The sequence below is a fragment of the Ovis canadensis genome, chromosome 9, assembly GCF_042477335.2.
Source record: "Ovis canadensis isolate MfBH-ARS-UI-01 breed Bighorn chromosome 9, ARS-UI_OviCan_v2, whole genome shotgun sequence".
Taxonomy (NCBI): domain Eukaryota; kingdom Metazoa; phylum Chordata; class Mammalia; order Artiodactyla; family Bovidae; genus Ovis; species Ovis canadensis.
In genome coordinates this window covers 57156910-57179146 of record NC_091253.1, presented here as the reverse complement: position 1 = coordinate 57179146, position 22237 = coordinate 57156910, and the positions used below count along the sequence as shown (strand labels likewise).

At 43.1% G+C, this 22237-nt stretch overlaps 1 protein-coding gene and 1 non-coding gene across 9 annotated transcripts in view; both read left to right on the top strand.

The window, feature by feature from the left end:
* The first annotated feature begins 1229 nt into the window (after positions 1 to 1229).
* LOC138446359 (U6 spliceosomal RNA) lies at positions 1230 to 1335 on the top strand. Its single transcript, XR_011259296.1, has one exon. It is a non-coding gene; the product is annotated as a U6 spliceosomal RNA (small nuclear RNA).
* A 10221-nt stretch (positions 1336 to 11556) lies between these two features.
* The window catches only part of NCOA2 (nuclear receptor coactivator 2), a 282199-nt gene continuing 271518 nt past the window's right edge, over positions 11557 to 22237 (top strand). For 6 of the 8 annotated variants that reach the window (XM_069600229.1, XM_069600226.1, XM_069600224.1 and 3 more), the window contains exon 1: positions 11557 to 12506. The gene's annotated coding sequence lies outside the window, so the exon portion shown is untranslated. Of the gene's footprint in view, positions 12507 to 12637; positions 12892 to 22237 lie in introns of those variants that run through there. The other 2 variants (XM_069600227.1, XM_069600222.1) reach the window with 1 other exon arrangement.

Here is a 22237-nt window from a genome sequence, read left to right as displayed (position 1 = left end):
TATATATATATATATTTTTTTTTTTTTTAATGCAAAATATTGCAAAGAAGGAATCCCTAGCAGTCCAGTGGTTAGGATTTGGTGCTTTCACTGCTGGGGGTTCAGGTTCGGGGAACTAAGATGTCACAAGTCATGCAGCATAGCCAAAAATAAACAAACAACAACAACAAATATACCCAACACTGGCCCTCCCATGATAAAAGTGATCCAGTGTAAGCAACCTGCCAACCAGATAACTGACTGCTCCCCCGGGGAATGGTTCCATACTGGGGACTCGGTGTTAGTCTCCACGGATGGCTGACTGGACACTCTCTGGTAGCCATAGCCAGGTTGGCCTTGATTAATGGAAGTCCACGTTGTCACCATGACTACATTGTTCATGAGCCCATTGGGCAATGACAAGAATCTCTGGGGAAAGAAGTGAACTGGTAGCCACAGGATGGGCTATCCTATCCACCATCATGGTTTTACATGGCATTGCTTCTGAACGAGGAACTCACTTTATGACAAATGAAGTGTGTCAGTGGTCTCCCCTCATAGATTTCTATTCTTCACCCATCCTGAAGCAGTTAGCTTGATAGAATAGTGGAAAGTCCCTTTGAAGACAAAGTTAAATACAAGAACAGCTCAGGGTCACTACTTTATAGGACCGAGGCCAGGTTTTCCAGGAGGTTGTGTATGCTCTACCTTGGTGACCAGTATATGGTGCTATTTTTCTGTCAGAGCCAGAATTCATGGGGATAGGTCTAAGAATCAAGGAATGGAAATGGCAGGGGAACACCTCACTACTACCTCTAGTGATCCACTGGCAAAATTTTTGCTTCCTACCCCTGTGACCGTAAGTACTGCTGGTCTAGAGGTCTTAGTTTCAAAGGGAGGAATGCATCCACCAGGGACACAGCAATGATTCCAAGAACTGGAAGTGAAGACTGTTACCTGACCACTTTGGGCTTCTCAAGCCTCTGAGTTAACAGGCAAAAAAGAAGGTTACTAGATGGCTGGAGTAATTGATCCTGATTGCCAAGGGGAAATTGAACCGCTACAAGCAATGGAGGTAAGGAAGGGTGTGGCTAGAATTCAGGAGACCTGTTAGGGCTTCTCTTAGTAACATAACCTGGGTTAAAGTCAATGGAAAACTACAACAGTCTAATTCAGGCAGCTCTATCAACGGCCCAGCTGTTTTGTGAATGAAGTTCTGGGTCACTCTCCTGGGTAAAAAACCACAAACAGTGCTGCTTCAGCAGTACAAATACTAAAATTGGAATAATACAGAGCAGACTAACATGTGCCCTGCACAAGGATGACACACAAATTCGTGAAGTGTCCCATAGGTTTAGAACAAACTAGTGGTTACTAGTGGGGAGAGGAAAGTGGGGAGGGGCAAGATAGGGAAGGCAATGAAGATTTACAAACTACTATGTATAAAATAAATAAGCTACAAGAATATACTGTAGAGCACTGGGAATATAGCCAATGTTTCATAATGACCAGGGATGGAATATAACCTTGAAAAATTGTGTGTCACTATACACAAACAGATCATATACCTGAAACATAATATTGCATATCAACTCTATCTCAGTTTAAAAAGAGAGAGCGAGAGAGAGAAAAGAACCACAACCAGCCAAGTTGCTTGGTGAGGATGAAAGGAATATGTAATGGGTAGTGGAAGAATACAGTTATCAATACCAGCTATGACCATGTAACCAGTTACAGAAATGAGGATGTAACTGTTATAAGTATTTCTTGCTTTTCTTTTGCTGTGAATATACTTGTGTGTATAAGTATGTTTGCGTCTGTATGTATGTGTGTATCTACCTGTCTACTTTTGTTTTCTTTCCCCATCCCCTTATCATATAACATAAAATGTATTAAGATTTATTTATTTATTCATTCATTTTGTTTTTTGCCTGTGGTGGGTGTCTGCTGCTGCACATGGACTTTCTCTAGTTGTGGTGAACAGGGGTTATTCTTCGTTGTGGTGTGTGGGCTTTTCATTGCAGTGGCTTCTTTCGTTTCAGAGCACAGGCTTTAGGTATGCAAGCGTCAGTATTGTAGCCCCTAGTGTGTATTAACTTTAAATCATAATATTTAAATATTGTTAACTTTACATCATAAAGTTACAAGAATATCACGAAGAGTGAACATTACCCAAGGGGTTTGGATCCTCTTTTAGGGAGTCAGTGCGCTTTCAGCTGTACACAGGATGCCTGTGTGCTAAATCGCTTCAGTTGTGTTTGACTCTTTGTGACCCCATGGACTGTAGTCCGCCAGGCTCCTCTGTCCATGGAATTCTCCAGGCAAGAATACTGGAGTGGGCTGCCATTTCCTACTCCAGGGGATCTTCCTGGCCCAGGGAGCGAACCCACGTTCCCTGTATCTCCTGCGCTGTAGGCAGATTCTTTACTGAAGCACCGGGAAGCCCCATTGGAGCGCATTCCCCTGTCTAATTTATATTCTGCACTCTGCTGCCCCTCTGTTCAATGATTTCACTTAATTTTTATAAAACATAAATATTTATTCTATGCGAATGGTTTTCTTTAGGCACATTAAATCATTCATTCAACAAATATTCGCCAAGTGCCAAGCATGAGCCACTTGATTTGTAAATTCCATTAAGATAGGGCTGTTGCCTGTCTTGTTTGTTACTTGGTCTCCAGTACTGAGAATAATGCTTTGCACAGAACAGGAACTCAATAAATTTGTAGTGAATTAATAAATGGAAAGAAGCATCTCCAATACCCCTGGTAATAATTTGTGCATTATCTCCGGCACTCCATGTCCAAAGGTTGTTAATATACACTTCCTAGTTGTGAACATAACAAGTCCTTTAATAACCATTAACTATGGCAAAATGGCGTTTTTTGTTTTTTGTTTTTTGTTTTTTATAAGAAAAATGATGTTTTTGTGAAAGGCTTTGAAGTCTCAGATGAAAAGTACAGGGAATCCTCATGGATTTATTTGAAAAGTTTACTTGTTCATTGATCGATTATGAGGCAGAACATATTTTTCTATGGAAACAAGGTTTTGCAAGGGGTTTAGATTCTCAGAGCTGCCCTCCTAAAACCTATGACATTGAAAATAGCACAGTCATAGTAATAGAACATAACCATCGTATGTGTTTCTGTGGAAAACTAGAACTTAATCTGCTGTATTTGGAAAGGCACTCTGTTAAGCATGTCTACATTAGAATGGTGAGTCTTGGGGTTAGTGGTTACACTGCAGAAGAGTATTCAAACTCACCCGTGCTTGGTATTTTATCTTAGGACTGCAGTAGAGGTTGAAACAAACAACTAAATTCTTGAGAGGCATAGGGTTCATATACAAGGAAGTGGTGGTATTGTGGATGAAACCACTGTTAATGAGGAGAAAGTAAAAGCTGTATGCAAGGCTTAAAATAGAGAGGGAGAAGAAGAAATATGAGTGGGAAAAACTCTAGGGAGAGGCAAAAAGAGAAGGGAACTTCAGTCAAGTAAACATCTTGCCAGTCTTGGTGGTTGGTTGGCCCTGGCCATATGTAAGCCAGGGATTGAGTGTATTAGAAAGTATCCCGTATTAGTAGTTTATTTTAAAACTTAGTCCAAAAGAAATAAGAGATCTAAGTATTAGCTTTTCTCATTTTGTAACAAAAGAATATGCTCAAGTAAAATATATAATACAGAAAGAATGTTTAAAAGTTGTTTTTATTAAATACTGAATACACACAAAATAATATTTCTAACAGGCGTGACAGCTAGAAAGAACAACAAATATCCACATGCCTACTGCTCAGTGAAGATCTAGGAAATTAGAGTTTGAGGATGGGGCAAGAGAATAATTGCAATCTTTCAGGTAGTTTTGTGTCTGAAACTTCATAATCATCTTGGATAAAAGCTAAAAAAAATAAATAAACCAAAAGCATAGGCATTTCATCAAGGATGTAAAAAGCTGACATTAATAAATAATAGACTAATTAAAATATAACATTGATTGACCCTGTAAATATTTTGAATAAAAACAGAGTGTTATATTTTAAAGCCCAAGAAATATTGCTAGAATGAGAGCTCTGTGGTGAGTAGCACTATTTGTCAAGTGGTCCCCGTTTACAGAAGCCTGTTTCAAAAGAAGCAAGAAGACGGTTCCAAGGAAGAGTCGTTATTCAGATGCATTCTTTTTGACTAAGCTATTTTTCTGTCCTAGCTAACACTGAACACAGACATTCCCCTTCACACCCAGGATTTTATTAAAAAATCTTGCATTTTAACTGAAGGAAGCTTTTTTTCCGTCTGAGTGTGCTTTAGCTCCCTGATACATGGGATCTTAGACATTCCTTGAGTTGGAAACTGAGTCCTTAATACCATGTCCAGAATATTTTCATGAGAACATTCTGGAGATGGGTAGTGGTTGAAAACAGAGTGCATGTACTTAATGCCACTGAATTGTACACTTAAAAAAGGTTAAAATGGCAATTTTTAGGTTATATCCTTGCAGGCTTAGTCACTCAGTCTTGTCTGACTCTTTGGGACCTTGTAGACTGCAGCCTAACCGGGCTCCTCTGTCCAAGGGATTTTTCAGGCAAGAATACTAAAGTGGGTTGCTAAATAAAAAGATGTCACCAACCAACCAACCAACCAACCAAATAACCAAGTGTTTAAGTAACACTGTTTATGGGTTTAGATTATGATCTAGAACCTACATCCTGTTCTAAGACTCCCGTCAACCTACCCACGTGAACTTTTGTGTTACGTGAGATGAGATCAACACCTGACCAGTTCTTACTTATTAGAGTACACAAGTGTGCTATGATTCTCATATTGTACTGTATCATTTTCTTTTTTATCATTCATTCATTCATTTTCACTTTCATATAGTATTCCATTGTGCAAAAATACTGTAGTTTATTCATTCATCTGTCATTGAATTCTACTGGAAATATACTTAGGAGTGGAATTACTGGGTCATAAAGCAGAAATACTCAGCTCTAATGGATATTGCAAAACAGCTTCTCAGTTTACATTTCAAGTGTTCATTTTCTGTTTCTAAAATATATGAAAATGCAATTGTATTGTAACAAACATACCACTCCGGTGGGGGATGTTCATAATTGGGGAGCAATGTATGTGTGGGGGAGGGGAGTTTATGGGAAATCTCTATACCTGCCAATCAATTTTACTGTGAACATAAAACTGCTCTAAAATATTTTTTTTTAAAGCAATTGTATTTTGTAAATTGACCTTCTGTTCCAGAGATCTTCTAAAACTTAATTCTAGCAGTTCATTGATTCTTTTGGATTTTCTACATAAACATTCATGCCATCTGCAAACAGTGACAGTTTTATTTCTTCCTTGTGTGTGTTCAGTTGTGTCTAACTTTTTGCAACCCCCTGAACTGTAGCCCACCAGGCTCCTCTTGCCATGGGGTTTTCTAGGCAAGAATACTGGAGTGGGTGGCCATTTCCTTCTTCAGGAGATTTTCCCAACCCAGTGGCAGAAGCGGCGCCTCTTGTGTCTCCTGGTGGGTGGGTTCTTTACTACTGAGCCACCTGGGGAACTTTTATTTCTTCCTTTAGTGATAGTTACATCATTTTTCTTTCCTTACCACATTGACTAGAATCTCCTATACAATACTGAATACAAATGATAATACTGGGCATTCTATTTCCAATTCTCTATCTCACTCTCTAGGAGAAGCTCTAAATGTTTCACCATTGAGTATGACATTTGTTATAGACTTTTTGTATATACAGTTAATTATATTGAGGAACTTCTCTTTTATTGCATTAAAAAATGTCAATAGTAATCTGTTCTGGTATAATTTACAGATAGCAAAATACATAAATCCAAAGTATACTACTCAGTGAAGTTTGACAAACCATTGTCAAAATGTAATCATCATTCAGATCAATATATTCTTCCGTAAATACTTACAAGTAGAACTGCTGGGTCATATAGTTAGTATAAGAGGAAGTACCACCTTGTTTTCCAAAATGTTGCGTAGTCCTGCCAGCAATAAATGACTTCCAATTGCTCCATATTCTTGCCAATACCAGGGACTGTCAGCTTTTATAATTTTAGCTGTTCTAAAGGCTAATTCCTATTTCCCATGGTTTTAATTTGCCTTAGTTCCCTGATGACTAATGACTTGGAGTATCTTTTCCTATGTTTATCGACCATTCACATACTTTTGTAAAGTGTCTTTATAAGTCTTTTTTCCATCTTGTAATTGGATTTTTAAAAAAAAATTAATTTAGAGATGTTTTTTGCTTATTCTGGGTGCAGGTACTTTGCCAGATTTGTGTGTTGCAGATATATTCTCCCCACCCATGTACTACTTATGCACTTCCTCTATGGTATTTTTTGATGAGAAGTTTATCATTTTAATGAAGTCCAATTTATCATTTATTTTTCTTTTCTGATTAGTGTCGTTGAAGTTCTGTTAAAAAAAAATCTTTGTCTACCCCAAAGTTTTAAAGATACTTATTAACCCCCCCTTTTTTTCTAGCAGGTTTATAGTTTTAGCTTTTACATCTAAGCCTATGATCAATCTAATTCATTCTTGTGTATAACGACATGAGGAGGGAGTCAATATTCATTTTCTCCATACTGCTATCTAGTTGTTCCAGTCTTATTTATTGACAAGACTGTTTCTTTGTTGAATTTGACAACTTTGTAAAAAATCAACTGACTGTAAATTTGGGGGTCTATTTCTGGATTCTCTATTCTGTTCCATTGATCTGTTTGTCTATTATTACACCAATATTCAGTTCAGTTGCTCAATCATGTCCGACTCTTTGTGAACCCATGGACTGCAGCACGCCAGGCTTCCCTGTCCATCACCAGCTCCTGGAGTTTACTCAAACTCACGTCCATTGAATCAGTGATGCCATACAGCCATCTCATCCTCTGCTGTCCCCTTCTCCTCATGCCTTCAATCTTTCCCAGAATCATAGTCTTTTCCAATGAGACAGTTCTTCGCATCAGGTAGCCAAAGTATTGGAGTTTCAGCTTCCACATCAGTCCTTCCAGTGAACATTCAGGACTGATTTCCTGTAGGATTGACTGGTTGGATCTCCTTGCTGTCCAAGGGACTCTCAAGAGTCTTCTTCAACATCACAGTTCAAAAGCATCAATTCTTCAGCACTCAGCTTTCTTTATAGTCCAACTCTCACATCCATACATGACTACTGGGAAAACCATAGTTTTGACTAGACAGACCTTTGTTGGCAACGTAGTGTCTCTGCTTTTCAATATGCTGTCTAGGTTGGTCATAACTTTTCTTCCAAGGAGCATCTTTTAATTTCATGCCTGCAATCACCATTTGCAGTGATTTTGGAGCCCAAGAAAATAAAGTCTCTTACTGTCTTAATTATTGTAGCTCTCCAGTGATTACTGAAATCAGTAGTTTAAATTATCCAACCTGTTTTTGAGTTCATCTTGGCTGTTCTAGATAATATCCATGTATCTATATAAATTTTAGAATTAGCATCTCAATTTTTCTAAAAAGATGTGCTAGAATCTTGATTGGAATTGTAATGAATCTAAAGGTCAATTTGGGCAGAGCTGACATCTTAACAATATCAAGTCTACACATCTCTCCTTCTATCTAGGGCTTTGTAAATTTCTGTCAGCATTGTTTTTAGTTTTCAGTGTGGAGATCTTGGTTATCTTTGGTTAAATATTTTCCTAAGTATTTGATGCTTTTTATGTTTTGTAAATGATATTTTGAAAAATGTCATTTTCTAATTGTTTCTTCCTAATATATAGAAATATAATTTATAATATTTCTAATGACCCTGTATCCTGTGATTTTACATTTACTTTAATAGTTATAGGTTCTTTTGAATTTTTTATGTACACAGTCACATGAATAAAGATGATTTTACTTCCTCCCTTTTCATTTTCTTACCTTATTTCACAGGATAGGATTTTCAGATTCTAAATAACTTGCCTGAGTTTACACAGTTAGTAAAAGCCAAGATCAAAACTCATGTCAGCCTGTTTCCAGGACACTGTGGAATGAGTGAGGCTGTATTAAAATTTTTGTTGCTGTCATTGCTAGAAAAAGCAGTTTGGGTCAGATTTATTCAAGATGGTCTTGAATATCAGATAAAGAATTTGAATTGTATTCTGTAGGTGATTAAAGATTAAGTGTTTTCAAGTGGGAAAGAAATAGTAGTGGTGATTTTAGTCTTGTTGTGTGTAGTGTGGTTTGATGGGAACCCCGCATTTTTGATTCATTCATTTCAGAATCATTTATTGAGCATGCATTATGTTTTAATAATGTTATAGGTACTGAGGAAATAAGGATGAACATAATCTGCTGCTTAGAGTAGTGGAGATTTTCAGTGATGGAGAAAAGAATTTCAGTGCACTCTCTTAGCCATGCTGCAAAGACAGCTCTATGATCTTGCATAAATTAATTTCCCGGAAGCTCATTATTTTCATACGTAAAATGAGAATAATAACACACATAATGTCTACTTTGATGAGAAATAAAAATATATGTAGTACACTTGACCTGTATCAGACACATTTATGATACCTATAATATTTAAGGGATTTGGAGAGCACATACAATAAGAATGAAATATCTAGCCAAACAATTGATTTTTTCAATAATCAAATGTCAGTTTTAACTGATTCCCTCCTTCAGTGATTACATCTTAAATATAATGATACATTTTTTGCTCTTATAATTTGAACACTGGGATAACTCTGCTATGCACAGATCTAGTCAACATAATAATACTATTTGTGTAAAGAACTTGAGAGTTAACAAAGCACATTTATTTATGCCATTTTGTTTGAGTCTTCCAATAATCATACAGGTGAGGAAACTGATATATTTATTCACATGGTAAGAAGCAAAGCCCAGTTCATACGTTTTCCTATCTTTAATAGATCTTCTCACCACACTATATTCAGTTCAGTTCAGTCACTCAATTGTGTCCAACTCTTTGCAACCCCATGGACTGCAGCACACCAGGCCCCCCTGTCCATCACCAGCTCCCAGAGTTTACTCAAACTCATGTCCGTTGAGTCAGTGATGCCATCCAACCATCATCTGTAATACAGCGTACCACACCATATTCAGTTCAGTTCAGTTTAGTCGCTCAGTCATGTCTGACTCTCTGTGACGCCGCGAATCGCAGCACGCCAGGCCTCCCTGTCCATCACCAGCTCCCGGAATTCACTCAAACTCATGTCCATTGAGTCGGTGATGCCATCCAGCCATCTCATCCTCTGTCGTCCCCTTCCCCTCCTGCCCCCAATCCCTCCCAGCATCAGGGTCTTTTCCAATGAGTCAACTCTTCACATGAGGTGGCCAAAGTATTGGAGTTTCAGCTTCAGCATCAGTCCTTCCAATGAACACTCAGGCCTGATCTCCTTTAGGATGGACTGGTGGTTGGATCTCCTTGCAGTCCAAGGGACTCTCAAGAGTCTTCTCCAACACCACAGTTCAAAAGCATCAATACTTTGGCACTCATATTACCTCTTATTATATCATGAAGCATGCTAGTAGTAATAATACAAAAATCACAATGAATCTTCTGATTTTTATATAGCTTATCTATGAAGGAAGTAATTTGAAGTTGAATGAGGAAGAGAAGGCAGACAATATAGAATTTCTTGTTCTATAGTATTCACATTGTTCTGATTTTCTTGGGTGTATTGTTAACTATATAAATTATCATTTTTCTTTATTAAGCTGCATTTGTGATTTGGCTGACATTTCTTTCTGCTGTGTCTACTTGCCTCATCTATCCATGGTGTGTTGTTTCTGCTTCTACTAAATTTCAATAATTTCCTTCCCCTTTCCAATTTGCACCCACATTTTTTCCCTTATTGGGTTGTTCTCTGTTGGTAATATATCCAGTTCCTATATCTTTGCTTTCATTTTTTTCTTTGACTGAATAACTAAGTCAATTTATTTACTTTTCTTCCTTTTCATCTTACCTTATCACACAATAATTCACCAATAATTATGGCTGGTTTTACTAAACAATTATTCTGAGGTCTTGCAAAAATCTAAGTTCTTCAAAAATACTGAAAACATTTTTCATAAATATGTTTTAAGAGCAAGGTATTGGAGGGTGAGTTGGGGAAGTGAACATGAAGACTGATCAGATAATGTCATTTACATTTTATAGATTCACATAAACAGTTAATATTAAATAAGTTAGGAGCCGCAGCATGTAAAAACAAGACATGGGTCCCGAAGAGCTTGTGATCTAGTGAAAGACAAATATATAAACAACTGCAGTACAAGACAGAATATTGTTATAACTATGGCATGAAGTGTTGAGGGAGCCCAGAGGCTGTACTAGAGAGTAGAAGTTATAGAATTCCAAGGTTGGAAGCAACTGATTAGCAGCTGGAGATGGAACTCATTATGCTGTCAGGTTTTTTTGTTTGTTTTATTTTTGTAGAAACAGTTAGGCATCTTGAGTAAGTTTTATTGAGTAATATGGAAATACAATGGGGAATCATTTATTTGTATAGATATCATGGGTGGTTTTTGAGTGTGAAATCTGTTCCAGAGGATGATGAATTCTGGACCTCTGCCAGAAAAAAGGAGAGCTAGAAAGCCAGAAGGAGAATCTTTCCTTTATCACAACTCAGAGCTGGAGGTGAGGACAAGAAAGGAAATTGGAGGCCAGCAATGTGACAGACCTCAGGCGATTACTACCTCATTGTAGGAATACACTGGACAAGCATTTGTGGAAGAACACAGGTCTTAAAAAAAAACCCTTTCCATTTCCTCCCGGTTTTTGAGAACTTTGGGATTTCAAGAAATCTAATTCTGTTATGCCATGTAATTAAAATAACCTATAAAATTTATGAAATTAATACATGGTGACTGCAAACATTTCAAACATTATAGTATATAAAAAAAGTGGAATTACTATTCCACTATACACCCACTCATACTCTCCAGCGCTTGGAAACATTTTCTACCATAGTCAAACACACACACACATACATACATACATATTTTTATTTCCCCAAAGAAAATTTGTTACTCCCACAAATTTGAGGTTGATGAGGTTGAAGTCACCATTAAAAGTGTGGGCTCTGGATTCGGATAGAACCGGGCTCAAATCCTCTCCAACTTCCTGGCTCTATGAACCTACAACTTCTTCAAACTTCTTTCAACTTCATTTTTTGTGTGAAGGATAAAAACTTTGTAAGGTTTGAGAATCGAAATCTAGAAATCACTTGGTCCAGTGACTGAACACCTAAGTATGTGTTCAATAAACACTGTTATTGTCCATGGCAAGCGACCTTTCTCATTTTAAGACTAAAAATAAGGAAACCTGTTCATCAAATGTTTTTTTTTCTGACTAAGTGTATCTAGGTTGGGAAGAACTTGCTTTTCCAAGGCAGAAAGCTGATCCGAGTGAGTTTTACAAGGGTTCTCTCTGAATCTTCAGTGCAACTCTCCCGCGTCCCCCCAACATCACTTTCTGTCTAGAAAGTGGACTTTTTCAATAAAAAAAAACTTTTGTGACTCAGGTCGTGACGAGAATGCTCAACCAGGTCAGGCTATTTACACTGTGTGCACTTTTGCTTTATCATGCAATTGCTGGGTGGCACCCTTTTAAGCTCTCCTTGCACGGTCGCGCCCCTCCATCCCCTCTTCAGAGGCGACCGCCAAGAAGCAGCCAATTCTCTCAGGAGCCAGGGGAGAGCTGATGGACAACGGGCGCCTCCAGGGCGCAGCAGCAGACGCGGGCGTGCGAGGTGCGCCCTAGGGGTGCCGGCTGCTGCTCGAGGGGGCGCCGGCGGAGTGCCGACGGGTGGCTCCTCCCGGGGCGAATCTGGCACTGCGTTCTCCCCATCTTCGTGCGGGGGCATCTGCCTGGCCGTCTGCAACCTCAAGATCCCACTGCCTCCACTCTGCAGCCCCGGCCGGTCCCATACGCTCGCTTTCTTTTTTGGCACTTGCCCTTTGCCCTCCCATGGAGTCATCTGTTTACTCTCCCCTCGCTTCCAGTCACCCATAGGTCACCCTCCCTGCTACCACCGTCACCCATTTTGTCCCCGCTCCCTTCTCTCCTCACTCTTCACCTCTCCCCGGGTCGTCTTCTTAAGAGGACTCCGCCGACGGAGATGCTGCAGAGTCCGCGGCCAGGGTCGGCTCCCGGGAGAACCCTCCGTCCACCTTTGCCCCCTCCTCGGGGGCGCGGGACGCAAGTTTCCGCCCCGTCCTTTCCCCAGTGACAGGACTCTGCTGCGGCCACGGCCCGGGAGGCGGAGGGAGGGACTGCCTGACTCCCGAGCCCCCTCCCCTGATCGCGAGCTCGCGCGGTCTGTGTCTCTAGGCAAGTGCGGAGACGCGGAGGAGGAGGAGGAGGAGGTGGAGGAGGCGGAGGAGGGAGTTGGGGGAGGATCTCCATTGAAATAAACAAGCAGGCAGCAGTTATTAACACGGGAACATGGCGGCCGCAGCCTCAGCCACGGCTTCGGCGGCGAAGGTCAGCGCCGACGGCAGCCGGCACCTGACGGCGTGACCGACCCGAGCCGGTAACCGCTCCTTCCCTGGGGGCCGCGAGGGCGGGCTGGAGGCGGGCGGCGGGCGGCGGACGGGCGGGGGGCGCCGCGTCCCCACCCCCCGGCCGCGATCGTCCTTCCTGCGCCGAGCCGGGCAGAGCCGCGCGCCGCCGTTTTGTGTGCGGAGAACCGCTGCCCCGGTGCGCGGAAAACGGGAGTTGCAACCCCGGAGAGGCGCCGTGAAGCTGGGGAGTTAGGACTTGGGGGGGGGGGGAGGGGTGGGGAGGGCGGGAAGCGGCGGGGAGACGCGGAGTCCCTGGGAGAGAAAGGAGGCGCTCCAGCGCTTTGCGAGAGCTCGGGAGACGAGTCCCGGAGCGCGAGGCGGGCGGAGGCTGCAGCCCGCGGCGCCGGCCAAGAGGTGAGAGCCGAGGCGCGGCGGAGGCCGGGGGCGCGGGTGCGGCCCCCGCTGGAGGAGCTCCGGCGCCCGCCGCCCCTGCCCGGTGCGGGTCGGCGGGGAGCGCGTCTCCTGCGCCCTCGGGGGGCGCGAGGCAGAGACGGGAAGGTGTAGCCAGAGAAGGTGCATTCTTTCATGGAAACGCGGAGCGACTGCAGCGCAGGGTGGGAGCCGGGCGAGGGGTGGCAGGACTCGGGAAGTGCTCGGGGGTGTGTGAAGGTGAAACGCCTTGTCAGGGGCGGCTGGCGGGGTGAGACGTCGGGAGGAGAGGGGATCCGCGGCCCGGCGGCCGGGCCCGGCCCGTGTCAGCGCCGGGGGCTGGGGGCGAGGGGCGCCGTGCGCGGACGGGAAGGAGCTACGGCGGGCGGGGCGAGCGGCGCGCTCGGGCCGAGCAGGCCGGGCCGCGGTGGGGGCGGGGAGCCGGGGGGCCGGAGCGCGGCGGCGCCGAGCCGGGCTCGCCCCTGACTTAACTTTCTGGGTGCGGGCGTGTGTGCAGGAGGCGCGCAGGGGCCGGGGCTGGGGGCGGGAGGCGGGCCGGGAGGTTCCGGGTTGGCTCGCCAGCGCCCCCTCTTCGCTCCCCCATCTCCCCGCCCCTGAAGGGACAGGCCCTCAGGGCCCCCGGCGGGAAGCGGGAGGGGCCCTCCCAGCCGGCTCGCGACGGTCACGCCCCGGGCCCGGGGACACTGCTCTCTCGGGCCTCTGGGGGCTGCTGGGGGAGGGGGCCGGGGGTCGTCGCGGCGCGCCGGCGCTCCCTGCCCCCCGCCCCTCCGGGGAGTCCCGGAGGCGCCTCTTCCGAGATCGGGGGTGGGTCGGTCCCTGGTTAGCTGGCCCCTCCCTCTTCCCCCTCCCCCTAGTGGTTTCCGGGGCCTGCGGGACCGAGGGGCGGGAATCAGGGACCCGAGCGTCCTGCACCGGCTCGGAGCGGGACCGGGCCTAACGCCGTCGGGGTCTGTCACTCGTAGGGGAAACTTTCCTAAACCGGGGACCGAGCCTGAACATCCTCCTCCGTCACCTCGTCCTCTAATCCCACTCCCACTCCACCTCCTCCACTGCCTTCCCCTCCCACCGACCCGAATCTCGCTGCGTGTGACTGATGGGGCAGTGAGCCAGTCGAAGGCGGGGAATTGACCTGCCGGGTGTCGGTAAGCCAATCGCGGGGACCGGAGGAAGGAAGGGGGCGGGGCTTCTTCCGGACCAGTTGGAGCGGAGTTGCAGGCGGGGCGGGGGAGTCATGGAGACGCCAAGAGCTATCCACTCTTGTACATCCTTGGTCACCCACTTCTAGATCTGTGGGGTAGTGTCACTTACAGGGGCTCCGATCGGGGGAGGCACGCAGATTGCACGAGATACTGTATTGCTTTGGTACCACCAGAGACGTTCTCTTAGACACAACGAAGTCTAAAGGCACTTAGGATGTGGCAGTAACTGTCCGAGGCCCGTTTCTAAAATGGCATATATTGTAGTGATCGCGTTCCGAACCTCAGCGCTCGGTTTACGTGCTAAGGATCCTAGGAGTTATCTGTTTACCTCTGTCTCAGTTTCACATAGCTACTCCAGTGTGGAGACAATGAAATTTGAAAGGCTGTTCTGAAAACGAGGGCATCGGGAAAGCTTCACGTTAATTGATTATTGGGAGTGTTAAGCATCATTGTTTGTAATGGCTTCACTGGTTCCTTGATTAATTAGAGCGCCAGTTTCCAAAGTGCATTTGGAAGTTCGGCGTTGGGATGACATTTAAAAAAAAGTTGTAGTTTATGGTATGCATTTTTTTTTCTCTTGAGTAAACAACATGAAGTTAAGAACCAAAGCATCACTGTTTGCAACCTAAAGCGTTGATATTTAAGGAGCAAGCCAGTCAAAGAATATTCGTCTACAGAAAAAAAGTGAATAAATGTAGTTTGCCAGATTACTCCCACACAAAAGATTCTTAAAAATAAATTAGTTTGCTTAAACACTAGTGAATGGTTCAGTGTGTGGGTACTTTTTTGGTGTTTGCAAGGTTAGGAGACATCTTTGGTTGTTTTACACTGTTGGGTGCAGTCTAGTGACTTACACAACTCTTTAACTTTTCAGAATGGGAGGGTAGGTCTTTGGTTCTTTGTAAAGATCATAGGTTGCTCTGCAGGAATAGCAGTCTTTTAAAAAGACAGCAGCTGCTGCTGCTATGCTTTGTGTGTGTGTGTGTGTGTGTGCACGCGTGTGTGTGCGCTCCCGCGACGCTTGTGCTACTCTTTGTTGGGGAGGTTAGTGCACACTGACAGCAGCAAGACTCCTTTTCCCAACTGGAATTTGTAGAATCTTTGGGAGTTCGAAAGATGAGTAATGTTAACTTGAGAATGCATCTATTCATTTTGTGATAAGTATCCCATGAATTTAATCTTGGGACTTTTTTTTTTCTTTTTGAAGCATTTATGTGCATGATTACTTATGTATACTGCTTTCTCAGGCTTTTAATAATTTGGTGTTACTAAGAAAGATTTAAGGACCTTTTTAGGGGATTTAGGGTTTTTAGGGAACAGTGTTTACCACACTTTATCAATGTGCTCTGTGTAATAGACCGTTTTCAGATTCATTATGTGAATTTCCAATCCAGTATAATTGTAAGTGTTCATGAAGACAAAAATTAATCACATTTTGTTGTAGCCCTTGAGGTGTTGTTTTAGTGATACAGTAGTAAAAACTGTGACTATAAAATAAAACATTTAGCTGCCAGAAGTAGGGAGAATTATAAATTAAACAACGTTCAGAATTTGACAGCATGCAAAACCGCCCCGTCATTAGTTAATTTAGTTCCCGAAGGCCACTCTGACGTGTGCCTTTTGTATGCTCAGGAGCAACACATTATTTTATTCCTTCTCCACAATAATCCTTGAGACTGTTTTTAGATTCTTAGTGGCAGTGAGTAGCAAGTCCCCTAATGCCTGGCTAGGGGAAAAAAAAAATCCTCTCAAGCATATGGAGACATCTAGAAAAAGATGTGCGTCGTCAGCTGTGATTCCATTGTGTGCTTGCAGACTGGAGCTGAGCCTTCCTCCTGGGAATTTCAGTCTTAACAGAGGAGTTGTAGATGTTAGGATACTGAAGCAGAGGATAGAAAAAGAGCTCACCAATTACAAATTTAATATTTGTTAGATAGATTAGCTCTGATTTTAGTCCTTCATTGGTTACATATCATTTACATGACTTTTACTCCGTGTTAGAGGAGTGTTTTATGAGCAACCTAAAATGTCAGGATCAGAGGGGAACTTGGGCTGCGGTGTGAGGCTGTAAAGGGGCAGTGCTCCGTGGTTGGCTTTATCTTTAGATATATCTTTTTTGTAAATTTATTTTTAATCGGCAGATAATTGCTTTACAACATTGTGTTGGTTTCTGCCATACATCAACATAATCAGCCATAGATGTACATATGTCCCCTCTGTCTTGAACCTCCTCTAGTTATATCTTATTAAAGCTTTGCACACCTTAGAAACAAGGATCAATGAGCAGTTCTTTAATTATATACCTTACATTTAAGGATTCAGTACCTTAGCTGTTTCATATCACACCCGGTTGAAAAGGTGACCCATTAAATTGACAGCTTGGATTTTTTAGAAAAAAATGTGTTGTATTGGATTTCAAAAGGGTGCTCTTTAAACAATTTTTCTAGAAGGTTAGTTTTCTGAAATGGATAGTGTATCTTTATTTGATATTTTGACCATTTGTCATGATTGATATTATATTTAAATGCATGATTAGTGCTTTGCTATTTTTATAGCAAAACCACTTTTGAAGTCATTACTCATTTTTCAGTATTTTGTGTTTATAGTTTTGGTCATTTATGTAATTGCATGCTATATCAATTTTAAATTAAGAGAATAGGAGGGAGAGTATAAGTCAGTTGCTTTAAGGTGTTGATCTTTTATTATAGTAAATCATAAAATGAGCAGTGAATCAGGATCTTTCCTGCAATGAAATAATCAGACTGTTTACAAACTAATAATGAAAACCATTTAAGAAAAAACAGAACAAACCCCTTACTCAGTTTTTTAATACACTTTCACATGTCGAGCTAATTTTACCTCTAAACGCCTTGTTTTCTCAACAAAAACAATTTTAGCATTTGTGTTTATTTCCTTTTTTGTTTTTACAGGCTTGCAGAAGGGTTTATGAATTCCTAACTGTAGAAAGAATATTATGTCATATTACTTTTTAAAGTCTATTAAAAGTAATGTCTAGAAAAGCCGTGCAATATGGATTTAGTGTCACAGGCCCTCCATTCAGACAGTATAAAGACAATACATACTTTATGGATTCTAGATAGTAGTTTCTAAACAGAAGTGAGAATGTGACTTTTGTGGATACTTCAGAAACTTGTGTAGTATTCCTTGCTGTTATAAAACTGAGGCAAGGGTGATTAGGGAGAAGAGTGGAAATCTTAAAGATTGTGCTGTGAGGGTATCTGAAATTAAATAACTACATGGTCTGCAGATAGATTATAATACTCTTGGCTCTTACAGCAAAGATTTTATGTACTTATCCTATGAAATGTTCATCAGTGACCATATTTCTGGCTTCCAGTGGCTGTGATGACGTAATGCAATTGTGGAAACATCGATTCTAGGACAGTTTTCAGTTGGTTCCCTATTTGTAAACTTCTAGAGATGTATTAAATAAGCGGGGAACCTACGGAAATATTTGACTTACCTGCTTTTGGACATAGACAGTTTTAAGGAAGAAAGAGGGGAGCTGCTTATAGGTAGACCTTATTAGCAATAATTAAATTGTTATTAATAGTTAAAGGTTCTGAAAGAAAAAAAAATTTACTTTGGGTGTCAGTTGACAGATGTACATGAAGCGTTGAAGTTAGCCTGTTAATTCTGGCAGAATTTATGTTTTTTAGGCAGTCAATTATGAACTATTAAGAGTTCCCGATGGAGTTCCCCATGGCCAACTTAACTCTCATTTTGGGCTTTTTAGATCTTGTTATTGCATTCCTGCCTCATTTAACCATTGTTTTGTTCATTTACTCATGTTATTTGATGAGTTTCGAGTGTCCCAGCTTTGGTAGTTTACTGCCAGAATCCTCTGATTAAAGGGGGAACACACAGTGGGTGATGATTTTTTGTATTTTTTGTGGGGGAGGGGCTGCGGAGGGACATGTCCACTCTGATGTTCGATTTGCTTTCAAACTAAAGATCTGCTCTTCTTTTAATGTGTGGTTTGGTGGTTTAGTCGCTAAGTCGTGTCCGACTCTTTGTGACCGCATGGACTGTAGCCCACCAGGCTCCTCTGTCCATGGGATTTTCCAGGCAAGAATGCTGGAGTGGATTGCCATTTCCTTCTCCATTTTAATGTGTAATTTTAATTATGTAACAGTCAGATAATTGTGGTTTAATTTGGGTTTGGGTTTTTTCCCCCCTTGAAAATAGGATTATAATGTTTATAGTAAAAAGATTGTTAAATGTCCCCTTGACTGATTAGCTTATGAAGAAATAGATTTCCTTTAATAAAGGTATGAATATTTACAACTAACTTTATTTCTCCTGAAATCATTGTGTGTGGTCAGTGTGATGATCTGTAGTTGGGTAAAGGTGACAGGCCAGGCAGGACCTCTGATTTCTGTGGATTGTTTGTGTCTTGTCGCTGCTTTGAAGAGTAACATACCCTGGGTCTTACCACTGTAGTTTTCTAAAGGGTGGAAAATCTCCCTTGGACAGCCCTTCACAGGTATTCTGCTGCAGTAGTCAGTTTTTCTAGACGTAACTCACTCTTGCTCTTGGCCAAAACATCTGTTTTGGCAGAGCAACAGAAGTGATAATAGCATCTCTCACTGAGTGCCATCAACCTGCTAGGGGCTCTCTGAGGCATGCTGCCTTATTTCATTCTTGCCCACATCCTGTGAAGTAGAAGTTACCCTCACTTTCCAGGAGATGAAGTTTGAAGGGGAGTAAGTCACTGTGCCTCTGAGCAAAACTTTAGGGAAAAATGAACCTTGACCAACAAGTGGGGAAGCACTATAAATTTCAGAGGGGATGGTGAGTCCAAGAACATCTTCCTATTAAGGATCTGATAAAGCAGTGTTTGCAGGGTTATGTAAGACTCCCAGTCTGGTGGTTTAGTTTGTAAAAAGGATGAATAGGTTTGAATAGACCCAGTCCTGCAAATTCTGTAGGCCTGTAGCTCTCCCAAACCCTTGCCTCCAGGCAGGCCTACACCTGGCCAGATACTTACCTTAAGACCTACAGAGAGTCTCCAGACTTTTTAGTCATCAGCCCAGTATTTAACAGGTCCTAAATTGCAGGATTCTTTCTTGTCTTTTAATTTTCAAAAAATACGAATGGAAATGGATGAAGTAAAAATCAGGTAATCTTTAACTGAGTGCTCACTTAAAACCTGGTGCCCTTTACTACTCCTGTCTGGCTCTCACTGGAACGCAGTGAGGGAGGCACTCTTGTCACTCCGCTTTCACAGTTCAGGAAGTGGAGGCACAAAGCTGTCAAATGACCAGCTAGAGGTCACACAGCCCAAGTGCTGGAGAGGAATTTGAACCCAGGCCAGCGCTGCCCCTTAGCCCTGCCTCCCTGACGAGTGAGCTGGCCAGCTACACCTCCTTGCAGCCTCACGTGGATGTGTGCCATCCAGTCCTTGTGGAAAGCACGGATCAGTCATTCCCTACGAGGGAAAGGGACGGGGTGGGGATGTATTTTGTAAAGGCTCACTTAGGTCCCATATTGTTTCTCACAATAAGCTCAGAAAATATACTTGAGAAAACTTGATTGTCGGGGAGAGGCAGAAAAGAGATGGAGAGAACCTTTTAGGGGATAGAGGTTTCAGACGGATGAAACGCTGGTATTTCTGTAACATATATTTAATCGTAGCACGTTAAGCTGTTAGCTGGTGGTTTGTGTGATGCATGTTTGGCAGATTTTTTGCAACCCATGTAGCACGGGTGACTCGGTGTTGCGATACTGTAGTCCCTGAAGGAGGCTGATAATATATTCAGTCATCTGACTTGTGCTCTGCTATTTGTGGAATTCTTCTGTCTGCTCAATTGTTTTCAGGGAGCCAGGAGAGCTTTCAGGGAACTCTTCACCTGTGCACGTGTGGGGAGCAGCAGGCACTGCTTTCAGTGTTCCAGCTGCCATTCTGAAGCCCTGTTGTCAGAGATGAACGTGTAACGTGTGGTATTTTCTGTTACTCATTTAGTGGATCCTCAGGAAATGTGATCCCACATCTCCCAGGGCTTAACTTGCAGAGTGTGATGGGGTCCTGGGAGTTCCCATTGCTTCTGGCTGACCTTTGCCCCTGGGAGTGGGGGGAAAAAGAGAAAGTGTTAGTCGCTCAGTTGTACCCTACTCTTTGTGGCCCCATGGGCTACTTTGTGACCCCCATGGATTGCAGCCCATCAGGGTCCTCTGTCCATGGAATTCTCCGGGCAAGAATACTGGAGTGGGGTGTCATTCCCTTCTCCAGGGGATCTGCCCGACCTAGGGATCGAACCTTGGTCTCCCACGTTACAGGTGAATTCTTTACCGTTTGAGCCACCAGGGAAGCCCCTTGCCCCCGGAAGCCCCGATCTAAATGAGGATGGGCTTTTCTAGCAGACTGTTCCCATCTACAAAATCAGTCCAGGAATCAAACAGGAAATGATTTCCCTTGCCTTTGGTGGTCCAGTACAATTGGTACTGGTTATAAGCTGGAAATACTAAGGGGCTTCCCTGGTGGTTCAGACAGTAAACAATTCACTTACCAGTTCAGGAGACACAGGAGACAAGGGGTTTGATCCCTGGGTCCGGCAGATCCCCTGGAGGAGGCATGGCAACCCACTCCAGCATTCTTGCCTGGAGAATTCCATGGACAGAGGAGCCTGGCAGGCTGGTGTACATAGGGTTGCACAGAGTTGGACACAACTGAGCGACTAACACTTTGACTTGGAAATATTAAAGATGATTTAAGATGGGTGAAAATTTCGTCAGATTCCTAGAGTCTTAGGAATGCCCGCCTCTCTGGAGTTTCTGGTAGTGTGTCGTGTTTTCAATTTCTGTAATTCTTTTCTGAGATTCAATGTATAGTGCTCTTGTTGCTTTTCAAGTAACATGTATGACTATCTTGATTCCTTAAGATTTTTCTGTAAAAGTGTGATATAGAAATATTTTCCATTAAGAAGTGTCATTTTATTGTATTCTAGCACCAACAAAGTCTTCTCTTAAATAAACAAATAGTATAAGTCAGAGCTTCCCAGGTGGCTCAATAGTAAAGAATCTGCTTACCAGTGCAGAATACATGGGTTCGATCCCTGGTTTGGGAAGATCCCCTGGAGAAGGAAATGGCAACCTCCTCAAGTATTTTTGCCTGGGAAATCCCATGGACAGCGGAGCCTGGCAGGCTATAGTCCATGGCATCACACAAGAGTCAGACACGACTATTTATCTGTTAAACACCAACAACAAGAATAAGTAAAACCTAGTGAAGTTATATAAAGATTATTTACATAATAATATATAATAATAATAATGAGCTGCATCCGTACTCCTGGACCCGGACAGCAATGCCGATGGCCAGCTCCTTCCAGGCACCCCTCAGTCCTGTAGCCCTTCTCCCCTCATACTCTGGGTTACCACACGGAGCACTTGGGAGACTTTCTTCCCCTTTACAGGTGAGGAGTGAAGGACCACTGCACCCAGGAGCAGGCAAAGACCAGGTAGGGCGAGGGAAGGCCTTCTGGGGCTTGTGATTTTCATAGGCTGAGCTCCTGTCTTCACCTAGCCTGGTGCTCAGAGAGAGGAAGCCAGGGCCTTCGCACCAGAGGAACAGAGGGGGTTTCCTGGTCATGGAGGCCCTCTTCATCCCCTTCCCCAGAAAGGTAATTTCCCAGTGAAGGTCAGGTGTCTCTAGTAGCCTCACCCCAGGCTTTCTGGGCCTGCCTCAGTGGTCCACAGATGTTTATCTACTTGGAGAAAGGGATTGAGTATGTAACAGAAAAAAAGAAAAGGAAAGGCATTTGGAAGGAAGCTGGAGGTGGCCTTCGGAGGAGTTGCTCATTTAATTGAGGCTAAAAAGGGTTAGAACCACGCAGGTGGAAAATACCAATGCAAAAGAGTAGTCTTGCCTGAAATCTGTAAATTAATGGAAGCCTGGTGGCCCGGATGGTAAAGAATCTGGCTGCAATGCAGGAGACCCGGGTTTGATCCCTGGGTCAGGAAGATCCCCTGGAGAAGGGAATGGCAACCCACTTCAGTATTCTTGCCTGGAGAATCCCATGGACAGAGAAGCCTGGCAGGCTAGTCCATGGGGTTGCACAGACAACTGAGCCACTAATGCTTTCTGCATA